Source organism: Rhinatrema bivittatum, chromosome 3, assembly GCF_901001135.1.
Source record: "Rhinatrema bivittatum chromosome 3, aRhiBiv1.1, whole genome shotgun sequence".
In the NCBI taxonomy this organism is placed as follows: Eukaryota; Metazoa; Chordata; class Amphibia; order Gymnophiona; family Rhinatrematidae; genus Rhinatrema; species Rhinatrema bivittatum.
The window spans coordinates 294,297,060-294,311,095 of NC_042617.1; the positions used below are offsets into that span (position 1 = coordinate 294,297,060).

At 42.3% G+C, this 14,036-nt stretch overlaps 1 protein-coding gene across 1 annotated transcript in view; it reads left to right on the forward strand.

Annotated features, from left to right (window-relative positions):
- The window catches only part of LOC115088570 (transmembrane protease serine 12-like), a 147,688-nt gene that overhangs the window by 90,123 nt on the left and 43,529 nt on the right, over positions 1 to 14,036 (forward strand). The gene's annotated exons all lie outside the window — the stretch shown is intronic.

The following is a 14,036-nucleotide window of genomic DNA, read 5'->3' on the forward strand; positions in this document are numbered from 1 at the left end:
GATGGAGATATGCGTAAGACAGTCTTGGGTAAGTCATCAAAGCCTCAGTGAGAGGATAAGCAGTGCAAGCCACTCCTCCTCCTGGAGTAAGGCCTCTTTGGCTATTGGAGTCATAAGAAACATCAGTTGTGCTGGGTGTCAGTCTCCCCTTCCTATTTATTTAAGTGTTAAAACTTGTATTCCGCAAATTCCAATCAAGGACTGTTCATAGTAGATTCCAATAAAAACATTGATAAAATCAAGACATGCATGACAGTAAAATATATACCGTAATAATCTTCATCTTCTCATATCAAAACACAGCAAAAATAAAATACATTATTCTCATTAATCAAAAGCTTGCTGAAACAGTTTAGCTTTTAATTTTTTACTGAATTTCAAATAATTGTTTTTGAATTGCAATTCACTTAGTAAAGAATTCCACAGAATAAGATGGGCTATGGAAAATACTGTCTTTCTCATCTCTTTCAATTTAAAATCCTTAAAGGATGGTCTAGTTAAAACATTTCCACTAAAGGAATACAATGTTTGCCCTTCTACATAAGTTTGAATCTTCCCTCCAAGGCATAATTCTACATTCTCTGAGGGCAAGCAGGTTGATAGTCCTCGCAAGTAGGTGACATCATCCAATGAATTCTGGCCTGGAACTTTTATGTCAATGTTCCTAGAACTTTGACTGTGCCTCACTAAGTATGCCAATCATACTAACATACCATGCATCCACACAGGGGCCCCTTCAGTCTCTTCTTATCCATGGAGCTCACCATGGGTTTTGGATTGCAAAATCATTCGTTCCGGGGCTCCTGCAGTTTTGTATCTGTCTCCCGGTAGTGTCTTTAGTTAGGTTTTTCAGTTGTTTTTTTGCACATTTTATTTCTGTCTTGCTGCCAGGCCCGCAAACTGTTGGTACCCAATGAATATCAATTCCTGTACCACCATCAAATTCAACTTTACCTCCCTTCTTTTCTGGTCAACCATGTCTAGCAGGTTCCAGCGATGCCTTTGGTGTACTAGAGTTATGTCTATCACTGATCCTCATGATAGATATATCTTGTGCCTGGGGGCATCACATAACATCCAGAGGTATCACCTGTGCACAACCATGACAATGAAGGGATGATGATCTCGACTGGAACTGACAGCGAGAAGTACTTTATAAGGGTGTGTTAAGAGGGTTCTCTGTGAAGCCAGATAGTTTGGTAGCAATGAAGAAACAGAAAAATAATTTCAGCACAATGAGATTGTACTCATCAGACTTGTAGCAACAGCTAAGGCTGTTGAAATGATAAAGTATGCTAAAGAGTAACCAGTATGTTAAAGGTCAATATTGAGTTTCGCTTCTGCCTTCTGGATTCTATTTACAAGAAATTATATGACTTATAAGAAAGCAATTCTTATTATCATATATGAGATAAAATTAAAATATTAACCAGTTATAAAATGTTAGGCAAACAAACTAACCTATTGGTGTAAGTTTGTGGGAGGTGACATGTTTAACTGACTGTAACTCTCAGAAGCTATGAGTTGGAGTTTACATTATTTGGGAAGCTGCACTGCTCCTATTATGAGTAATCTTATAATAAAAGACTAAAGAGTTTTCTCTTACTGGCTGTTGGTAGTCACTGTTTATTAACACCCCCTACATTTTTGGCACCCCAGATGGGATATTGAGTGAAAAGGGGGAGTCAGCCTGGAGCCCCAATTTGGTAAATAAGGGATCTTTTCCTTTCCTTTTGCTTGGGGTCCTCTGTTTCCCTTTATCCCCACATAAGGAAATCCATTGATTTAGGAATTTTTGCAGCATGTAAACAGCGGAGAAACAAATTTGACTTTTAGATTTTAGGTATTTTAGGTTTACTCCAGATACACAGGGCAGAGTCTCCTAATAGATTCAGGTCAGTATCCAAGGCTTGTGAGTTCTATTGCTGGTCAGTCGATGACTCTTTATCTCTGGATATTAAGCAGACAAGATTGGGTGAGCCACCTAGGCATACCCCAGGCATTTGGAGCAGGTGGTTCCTTGAGCAGCGCTCAGCCTAGCTGTTTACCTCCATGATGCTGGGAAGGAGAACTCAGACTAGTAATATTGGTGTGAACCTTAGGATTAAAATTCTGGGAAGATTTCCCCATTAGAGACAGGAAGAGTATAAAGTTGGCAGATCAGTAATAGTGTTAGTGTTTTGGGATGTCCAATGTGAATATACAATACGTGTGACTGGTTATTGCAGGAGTGGCCAACTTTGGTCTTCAAGAGTCACAAACAGGCCTGGCTTTCAGGATATCCACAATGAATATGCATGAAATTAATTTTCATATAAGAGAAGTAGTGCATGCAAATCCATCTCATGTATATTCATTGTGGGTATCCTGAAAAACAGGCCCATATATGGCTCTTGAGGACCAAAGTTAGCCACCCCTATGGGTAATGCATGAGTAGCCCAATTTTGAGTTTCATTGTCTTTTGAAGTCTTAGTTTTTCTACTCATATGCTCTGGGAGACCAGAGTAGTTGTAATAACCTTATTGCAAAAATAGCAGGGTTCTTCTCATGGAAACTTGCTTATGGGGATAAACATTTTTGTCTTTTCTTGTTAGCTTGGTCCAGTGTTACCTTATGTGTTTTTCTCTCTTCCTTTTCTTCGTCAACCTCCCCCCCTCGGCTCACTCCACAAGCACTGTTAAGAGTTATGCATTTATTATTAATATTTTACATGAAAAAATCAAAGTACCATATCACTTACATTATATTTACATTCACTGCTTTGATGCTAACCAGAAATCCTGTAAAAACACACTTAGAACCCATATGTTATTAGGCCTATTGTGACGTGTGTGGTGTGTGAGCTTCACTCTCCAAAAGCCTTAAAACACTAATGCACTTCCTATTAGGAGAATACCTCACCTCAGACAGACACATGCAGAACATAAATAGATCCTCACCAAATTCAGAAAAGAACAACCATAAAGTAGAAATACAAACATGACAAAACCTGAACTGGAAACCACAAGAAGCCAGACTCTCTAAGCAGTGGAACAATAAAAACCAGAACCATCACCATTCCTCAAACATCAAACAATAAAATCAAGAAATAAAATAAATACATAATCATAATAGTAAAGACATGCTAATAATAATATTCCAAAACAGATGACAAATAAAAGATCGAATAATTAAAAACTCACATACAATTTTTTTTAAATGTCCCAAACACTAATAAAATATTTTTTAAAAGTGACATATTAAATAACACCCAAAAAATAACACTAAAAAGGATTTTAAAAATTCACGCTTTCCATACCTGGGAACTTTTAATTTCCAGTCACCCTGAGATTGTTGTGGATTGGTGGGAGTGGGGTACACAAATTTTCTTCTCTCTTTCTTATATTTACACACACACACACACACACACACACAAGCACAAGCACAAGCACACAAACTCAAACTCAAACTCACATACGCTTCCTCTCAGACAAATCCACAGGCATCTCTAGCTCTTCTTTGATTGGAATCTGCCAGCAGCCCTGGGCCCTCCTCTTTATTTCAACTACTGGCAGGTTGGTATTCACCTGCAGCCCCATATTCTCTCTCTCTCTCTCTCACACACACACACACACACACAACCCAGGCACCTCCCATTCTTTCTCACACACACAACACAGACAAACTCCCATTCATACCCACACACCCCAGGCAAGCTCCCATTCACATCCACCCAAATGTCAGGTTGGCTCCCATTCTCATAAACACACACTCTGCCCATCCCAGGAAGGCTTCCATGCATACATGTGCACACACATACACACACACACACATCCCAGACATGCTCCCATTCACACATACACCTATCCCAGGCAGGCTCCCAGTCACACACATGCATCCATCCCAGGCAGCATCCCATTCACACACACCCACTCATCCCAGGCAGCCTCCCATTCATATACACACACACACCCATCCCAGCAACCTCCCATTCACTCACATACTCACAACATACAAAAGCTCCCATTCACACACACCTATCTCTGGCAGCCTCCCATTCATTCACACAAACACATGTAGACCAGGCAGGCAAGGTCCATGTGTCATTTCTCCTCCACTGCTGCTGCTGCCAGCCTGAATCTTCTTTGTTGGGGAGAGCAGCCGTTCTGCACCTCCTTCTGCATGCTGGCCCTGCGGTAATTCAACACTTGCGGTGCTAGCACTTCCTGTATTCTCATCTTGTGCATTGCGAGATGAGAATACTGGAAATGCTAGCACCACAAGTGTTGAATTTCCATGGGGCCAGCATTTGAGGAGCAGCTGCAGGATGGCTTCTTCCACCGCCGGTGGAATGGAGCCCACTGGTGGCCGCACAGGCTTTCTGATTATTCTGCTGCTGGTGGGATGGGGTCCACTGGAGGCCTCACCCACCTCCTGCTTCTTCCACTGCCGATTGGATCGGGACTACTGGTGGTAGCACGGGCCTCTCCTTGCTCCTGATGCCACCACCCCCACCACCCCCACCCCCCGGGTGTGCCACACTGTGCAATTGCTGGGCCTGACTAGAACCTACTTTCCTATCACTTCCAGAGCCACCACACTGGACTGGTCTTTTGGACAGGTGTCACTTCCACCCTATGGTCACATTCCAGGACTGGGTCTTCCAGTTATCCTCACCTAGAACCAGTAAGCAACCCTTTTCAAGAGCCACATTATTTACTGATTCCACAGTATGGCTTTGCATGTTGGTGCTCCATAGTGGGATTATATAGCTGATAAATTTATATATGGCCTTGTTTTTGCTACTTCATGAATGAGTTATGATCAGATCCAGGAGGGAAAAGGGGGTGGTGTACTATAGTAATCAGGGGTGTTAACCGTATCCGGTGCTTGCCAAAAATACACAACTTCATCCAAGCACTCTGGCATGTGTGCAGTAATAAATGACATTTTAAATGACCCAGTACCAGCTTTGCGCTAATTTGAAGAAGAGGGTTTAATGACGCCACCCCATACCATTCCAATAGCATCTGATAAGGTGTGACCTGCGATTGGGAAAGTAACCAGTCTCGAAAGTATCGTAGAGTACACCTAAATTGTATAGATGAAGATCAGGCAATCCTATCCCCCTGTCTTCTGGTGGTCTCATCAATATTGAAAGAGGTAGGCGTGCACACTTGCCCTGCCAAGAATAAAGCCTCAGAGCTTTATTCAAAACTTTTAATATCTCCCTGTTTGAACCACAGTGAGACCATCTGCATGATATAGAGTCACTTGGGTAGTATTATCATTTTGAACAATTGAACTTGGCCCATAAGTGACAACAGCAACGATTGCCAATGAGCCAGCGTATTAGTAGTATACCGCAACAACGGTTTAATGTTGGCTTGGTATATTTTGTGGATATTTAAGGGGCTTTTAATTCCTAAATATTTGAGTTCTCCTGTTACCCATTTCAAAGGGAACGTTCCAGGCCAGGTAGACTGTACAGTGCCTGTTACATCCAAGGCTTCTGACTTGTCTTTGTTAATTTTCAAACCTGCAAAGCTTCCAAAATGATGCTGTAGTGAAAGAACTGCAGGGAGAGAGACTAGAGGATCTGTTAAGAAGACCAACACATCGTCCGCAAAGGCCACCACCTTAAAAATATGGTTCGGTCCCCCAAACCCCTTCACCAGTGAAGAGGCTTCTAGTCAATGCAGTAGCGGGTCTATTGAGAGAATATATAGTAGCGGTGAAAGAGGGCATCCCTGACAAACCTCACCCTGTATAGGTATATCCCCGGACAAGAAGCCATTTGAAACAATACGGGAGATAGGACGATGATATAGTAATAATATATACTGCAAAAGTTTGTCTTTAATTCCAAATCTATGTAGTATCTTGATCAGGTATGATCAAGAAACCCTGTCAAATGCTTTCTCTGAGTCAAACCCAATGGCCAGAGCTGGTATGTTTTGAGATTGACAGATGGTGTAAGCAGAAATAAGTTTGACCAAATTTGCATTTGGCTTTCTCCCTTTGACAAAACCAACCTGGGCTGGGGAGATCAGAGATGGCAAAACTAAGTTAAGCCTTTCTGCTAGTACTTTAGCTAGTAACTTTAATCACAATTCAATAATGAGATTGGTCAATATGATGCTGGTAGTAGGGGGTCTTTACCGGGTTTTGGTAAAATGATAATATATGCTATATTGAAGGAATTTGGGAATAAATGCCGCTCGAGACCATCTGTGTAAAACTGGGTCAGGGGGTTAAGTAAGTGGGGGCTCAGAATTTTATAAAAATCGTAAGAAAATCCGTCCAGGCCTGGGGATTTACCGGACTGGGTAGAATTTATCGCCTGCACTACCTCAATGGGCTGAATAGGTCTGTTTAGAAATGCACTTTGCGACTCCGAAAGCTTTGATAGATTAAGGCCATGAAAAAAAATTTCTTCCTCCCCTTCCGCCTGATCAGGGTCTTTGGTGTATAGCTCTTTGTAAAAGCTTCGCAGGATTTCGCTTATATCTGATTGTTTGGAAGTGATGTTACCTTGTTTAATTCGCATCTGAAGGATGTGAGATTTCTGCTTTGCCGACCGGACAAGGTTCGCCATTAACTTCCCAGGTTTATTCCCATGTTTAAATACGAGTGTTTCCCCAGTATGGAGAGCACGCTGAGCTCTAACATGTAGAAGTGTATTTAGCCGACTCAGGTATTAATAGAAGATTGTCCAATTAGCAGCTGTGGGCTTTTGATTTAGGATGTTTTTAGCTTTTTTCAATTCCCCCTCTAAGTGTAAAATATCTTTATTCAATTGTTTAGTGCGCGCAGATACAAACGCTATTATTTCCCCCCGTACCACTGCCTTCCCAGTTTCCCAAAGCAATTGTGATTCCCCTGCATGTTGCCAGTTGTTTATCAAAAGGATATCCATTTATCCTTAAGAAAGGTGCACTGTGAACCTGGAAGATGTAGTAGGCCAAATTGACAAACTAAAGAGAGCAAATCACCTGGACCAGATGGTATGCATCCTAGGGTTCTGAAGGAACTAAAAAATGAAATTTCTGATCTATTAGTTAAAATTTGTAACCTATCATTAAAATCATCCATTGTACCTGAAGACTGGAGAGTGGCCAATGTAACCCCAATATTTAAAAAAGGATCCAGGGGCGATCCGGGTAACTATAGACCAGTGAGCCTGACTTCAGTGCCGGGAAAAATAGTGGAAACTATTCTCAAGATCAAAATTGTAGAGCATATAGAAAGACATGATTTAATGTTACACAGTCAACATGGATTTACCCAAGGGAAGTCTTGCCTAACAAATCTGCTTCATTTTTTGAAGGGGTTAATAAACATGTGGATAAAGGTGAACCGGTAGATGTAGTGTATTTGGATTTTCAGAAGGCGTTTGACAAAGTCCCTCATGAGAGGCTTCTACGAAAACTAAAAAGTCATGGAATAGGAGGCGATGTCCTTTCGTGGATTACAAACTAGTTAAAAGACAGGAAACAGAGTAGGATTAAATGGTCAATTTTCTCAGTTGAAAAGGGTAAACAGTGGAGTGCCTCAGGGATCTGTACTTGGACCGGTGCTTTTCAATATATATATAAATGATCTGGAAAGGAATACGACGAGTGAGGTTATCAAATTTGCGGATGATACAAAATTATTCAGAGTAGTTAAATCACAAGCAGACTGTGATACATTACAGGAGGACCTTGCAAGACTGGAAGATTGGGCATCCAAATGGCAGATGAAATTTAATGTGGACAAGTGCAAGGTGTTGCATATAGGGAAAAATAACCCTTGCTGTAGTTACACGATGTTAGGTTCCATATTAGGAGCTACCACCCAGGAAAAAGATCTAGGCATCATAATGGATAATACTTTAAAATTGTCGACTCAGTGTGCTACAGCAGTCAAAAAAGCAAATAGAATGTTAAGAATTATTAGGAAGGGAATGGTTAATAGAACGGAAAATGACATAATGCCTCTGTATCGTTCCATGGTGAGACCACACCTTGAATACTGTGTACAATTCTGGTCGCCGCATTTCAAAAAAGATATAGTTGCGATGGAGAAGGTACAGAGAAGGGCAACCAAAATGATAAAGGGGATGGAACAGCTCCCCTATGAGGAAAGGCTGAAGAGGTTAGGGCTGTTCAGCTTGGAGAAGAGACGGCTGAGGGGGGATATGATAGAGGTCTTTAAGATCATGAGAGGTCTTGAACGATGTGACTCGGTTATTTACACTTTCGAATAATAGAAGGACTAAGGGGTATTCCATGAAGTTAGCAAGTAACACATTTAAGACTAATCGGAGAAAATTCTTTTTCACTCAATGCACAATAAAGCTCTGGAATTTGTTGCCAGAGGATGTGGTTAGTGCAGTTAGTGTAGCTGAGTTCAAAAAAGGTTTGGATAAGCTCTTGGAAGAGAAGTCCATTAATGGCTATTAAACAATTTTACTTAGGGAATAGCCACTGCTATTAATTGCATCAGTAGCATGGTATCTTCTTAGTGTTTGGGTAATTGCCAGGTTCTTGTGGCCTGGTTTTGGCCTCTGTTGGAAACAGGATGCTGGGCTTGATGGACCCTTGGTCTGACCCAGCATGGCAATTTCTTATGTTCTTATGTTCTTAAAAAGAGATACTATCCTTAAGATATGTCGGCGATCTCCACCTTGGTGGCAGGGTGTTTCCTGACCTTAAATGGAACAGTGAGGTGACTGGGGCATGATCTGATATCACTGTTTTCTATTGTTGCAGTTTGAATGCGTTGGAACAAATCTTTGGCTACTAAAATATAGTCGATTCGCGATAAGGAGGGATGAGATCTTGATACATGTGTATAGTCCCTCTCCTTGGGATGTAGAAGGCACCAGATATCTTCAAGTTGAAGGTGGTAACAAAGAAACGCAATTCCTCTCTGCTGTGCATTTTGCGTTGGCTCTGATGTGAGGTTGGTGGATATGCTTTTATCAAGAACCAGGTCCGCCAAGCAGTTAAAATCGCTGGCCAAAATAAGAGCACCCTCAGAATGAATATTGATTACATTTAAAAGGTGAGAAAAAAAAGAATGTGAATAAGTGTTCAGTGCATATATATTGCAAATGGTGACCAGTGTGCCGTCCCACTCTCCCATAACCAGAACGTACCTCCCAAGGGGGTCTGCTATACTAGATTTTAGTTGAAAATCTGTGGCTTTATTAATTAGTTTTGCAACTCCTGCTTTCTATTTGTGGCTTCCGCATAAACACACTATCCAACCCAGTCCCGTTTAAGTTTCTGGCTTTCGATGGAAGTTAAGTGAGTTTCTTGTAAACATGCTATTCCGGTCCTTAATCTTTTAAGATGTGATAATACCTTTTTTCTTTTAATCGGAGATCCCAGACCATTGACATTCCAAGTGGTGAGATTATTCAGTGTGCGAAGTAATGAAGGGATATCCTTGGATAAGTACCAGAGATCATGAGAATAGAGGGTTCCCAGCCTAACCCCCCCTTCTCCACTATGTCAGGACCGTCAATGCTATCATCCCATATGAGATAGAAATGTAATTGCTGTTGCAGTTCTCTCCCATTCAATCCAGGAAACTTTGTCATTAGACCATAGGCATACAATACAATGGTAATCGCATCAATATTTATTTTATTTATTTATTTATTTGCGTTTTTTCTATACCGGCATTCATGGTTAGAAACCACATCATGCCGGTTTACATGTAACAAGGGGTGAGAACAAAGAACAGAACATAAACAAGTGCAAGGAGATCAAAAGTTACATTGCAACAAGGGTCTTAAACTTGGAGGAGAGATAAGAATAAGAGAGTAGAACTGTAAGGATTACCTTATTTACATTATATACATTATACTGTGATATATGAATATGTGAATATGAATATATATGTGAATATGAATATATATGTGAATATGAAACACTGCATCTATTCCCCATCCAATCATTCCCTTTCCCCCATGTTCCTTTCCCCTGTAATCTGTTCCCTACCCTGACATTCTTGTCCACCCATCCCCAACCCGCCCTCCCCTTCCCCATCCCCCTTTTCTCCCCTAAGTGATACATGTGAATTAACAAGTTTACAAATAGCAAAAAGACTTTGTGAGATTTTGAAGGATGGAGTGACTATCTGCCCACCTATATCGGCACTTCATAAAGAACTCATCAAATATACTGAAATGCAATCATTTCACCAGCTGCACGTTAAATGGTCAGATTGGCCCCTATTTACGTTATCGTTCCATGACTTTAAACACATTTTTGTAACTCTATCAACTATTTCAGAAAACGTTCTTATAAAAGAGTCATATTATAAATTTCTGTGGCAATTATACATATTGCAGTCCAAAGCATTTGCCATTAAAATCACAAACTCTACACTATGTTTGAAATGTAAGGTGCAAGAAGGAACGTACACACACTGCTTTTGAGAGTGTCTGGTTATACAAACCTTTTGGGAATCGCTTCAACGGAAATGTGATCAGCTCCTGAAAGTGGCTTTACCTTTGAGTCCCAGTTTGTGGCTTTTTGGGGTACAGATGAAACAAGAGGACCTTTAACTGTGCCCAATCTTTTATTTCTTCGTAAAGCGGGGTTGATGGGTCGTAAAGTCATTCTAACACACTGGACAACTAACCATAGCCCGGATAGGGAACAGTGGTTTCAAAGTATTTATTTTTATTTATTTTTATTTTAGAATCTTTTAATATATCGATGCTCAAGATAAATATCTTATCGTACCGGTTTACAGCATAACAGGGGATAACCAAAAGTATAGGAGGAAGTTACATAAAACAGGGTGATGCAATTCAGGACAAGAGAGCAAGGAAGAATTAGCTGAACATAGTGTTACTATAGTGTAAACAATAAATAGTTTATAAACTTAACTTGACGAGTATGCTGCATTTATACTCTTTTGAACATGTAGTGGCCCAGATGTCCTCGGCCAAGAAACATACCTTGCACCAACAAACTTGGGAAGCACTCTCACAATTCCTCTCTCCCTTATAGAAACATAGAAACATAGAAATGACGGCAGAAGAAGACCAAACGGCCCATCCAGTCTGCCCAGCAAGCTACGCACTTTATCTTTTTTTTTTTTTTTTTTTATCTTTTTTTCTCACCCACCTGTTACTATTGGCTTCCAGTACCCTCCAGCCCTAATTCCCCTCCACCCCACCACCAATGTAGAGAGCAGCGCCGGATCTGCATCCAAGTGAACATCCAGCTCAATTAGGGTTAGCAACCGCTGGAACAAGCAGGCCACACCTCTGCCCATACTCTTACCCACCCCTGGTTTTTTGTTTTTTTTTTGAGATGGCAGCCCTCCATCCTTCCGCTCCGTGAAGGTGGAACACCAACCACTGGCCACTGGCATCCCGCTCCGTGAATGCCTCTGTGGCTACTGCCGCTCTGTGCAGTGTTTTGCTGCCTCCTCTTTATTCATGTCCTCTAGACTTGATGGACCCACAGTGTTTATCCCACGCCCCTTTGAAGTCCTTCACAGTTTTAGACTTCACCACTTCCTCCGGAAGGGCATTCCAGGCATCCACCACCCTTTCCATGAAGAAATACTTCCTGACATTGGTTCTTAGTCTTCCTCCCTGGAGCCTCAGCTTGTGACCTCTGGTTCTGCTGATTTTTTTCTGATGGAAAAGGTTTGTCGTAGTCTTTGGATCATTAAAGTTTTCAAGTATCTGAAAGTCTGAATCATATCACCTTCACGACCTTAAACATGGATAGACAGAGACATATCCCTTAAGCAGTGATATTGCAGGACATTAGAGATGTGAATCGTGTGATCGATCGTCTTAACGATCGATTTCGGCTGGGGGGGGAGGGAATCGGATCGTCGCGGTTTTGTTTTTGTAAATATCGTGTAAATCGTAAATCGGGGGAGGGCGGGAAAACCGGCACACTAAAACATCCCTAAAACCCACCCCGACCCTTTAAAATAAATCCCCCACCCTCCCGAACCCCCCCAAAATGCCTTAAATTACCTGGGGTCCAGAGCGGGGATCCCGGTGTGATCTTTTACTCTCGGGCCTGCGGTGCGTTGTAGAAATGGCGCCGGCGCTACCTTTGCCCTGTCATATGACATATGACATATGACATATGACATGTCATATGACATATGACATATGACAGGGCAAAGGTAGCGCCGGCGCCATTTTGTTTTGTCCCCCGACGTCAGGAGCGTAGGAGATCGCTCCCGGACCCCCGCTGGACCCCCAGGGACTTTTGGCCAGCTTGGAGGGGCCTCCTGACCCCACAAGACTTGCCAAAAGTCCAGCGGGGGTCCGGGAGCGACCTCCTGCACTCGAATCGTTTTGCCGTACGGCCGGCGCCATTTTGCGCAAAATGGCGCCGGCCGTACGGCAACACAATTCGACTGCAGGAGGTCGTTCCCGGACCCCCGCTGGACCCCCAGGGACTTTTGGCCAGCTTGGGGGGGCCTCCTGACCCCCACAAAACTTGCCAAAAGTCCAGCGTGGGTCCGGGAATGACCTCCTGCAGTCGAATCGAAAAGCTAAAAACATCCTAAATCAAAAGCCGGCGCCATTTTGTGCAATACATGGGAAGATCTGGACACTGATTCTTCTACAGAAGATATATTGTTAGAATCCTCTCCTTCAGAGGAAATGGGGAAGTCCCCACCAGAAGACCTTTCCTTTGCAAATTTTTTAAGAGAAATGTCAGAAATGATCCCCTTCGATCTAGTTTCAGAAGAGGATACAAGACACAAAACTTTGGAGGTACTTCAATTTGTTGATGCTCCAAAAGAAGTCGTGGCTATTCCAGTACATGAAGTACTGGTAGATCTACAGCATCGACTTTAGGAACATCCCTGCACTGTTCCTCCAGTGAAAAGAAGAACTGATGCCACTTATCTAGTTCAACACATTCCCGGATTCCAAAAACCACAGCTGCCACACCAGTCAGTGGTTGTGGAATCAGCACAGAAGAAATCAAGACGACTTCGTCCTCATTCATCCACACCTCCTGGCAAGGATCAGAAATTCATGGACATTTTAGGAAGTAAAATTGCTGAGGTTCAAGAGGTGGCTGATACTCTACCTCAATAGAATCAGGATGCTTTTAATGCCATTTTACACAAAGGCCTTGAAGCTGGAAAGCACGAAGTCCGTGCGGCATACGATTCCTTCGCGACCGCTTTCAGAATGTCAGCAATAGGAATCAGTACCAGGAGGTGGCCCTGGTGAAAAACCTCAGACCTCAGACCTGAAGTCCAGGACAGACTGGCTGACTTACCATGCACTGGAGAAAATCTATTCAGTGATAAAGTACAAATGCAGTGGCTCAATTGAAAGACCACAATGAGACCCTGCGCCAATTATCCATGGTCACTATAGAGGTTCCCTCTTCTGCCAGAAGGTCATCCAGGAAAGATCCTAAGAAACCCTTTTATCACCCACGTAGGTACTACCCACCTGCACATCGGGGACAAACAACTAGGCCATCTCAGAGAGGACATCCCAGACAGCTTAAACCATCCAGACCTCAGCCTTCTCCACAAACAGGCCAAGCATCTGGGTTTTGAAGGAATTCCAGAGAACAGCAGCCCCTCCACAAATCCAAATCTAAATTTACCAGTGGGAGGTCGAGTTCATCACTTTTCAACCAATTGGGTCAACATCATCACAGACCAATGGGTTATTTCTATTATAACAACAGTCAACAGGGAAATGTGCAGAGAAATTCAATGTCCACACTTCTTTGATGCAATCACAATTTTTATATTTAGACGGCAACCCCACAGTGTAATCATACAGAATTTATAGTACAGGAGCGTCCCCCGACACGGACCCATGTTTCGCCACCGGGCTGCGTCGGGAGGGACGGGCAAGCAAAATCTTTGTTATTCTGAGTTCAGAAAAGTGAACTCAGGATAACAAAGATTTTGCTTGCCCGTATGCTTGCCTGTATGATTACACTGTGGGGTTGCCGTCTAAATATAAAAATTGTGATTGCATCAAAGAAGTGTGGACATTGAATTTCTCTGCACATTTCCCTGTTGACGGTTGTGATTTT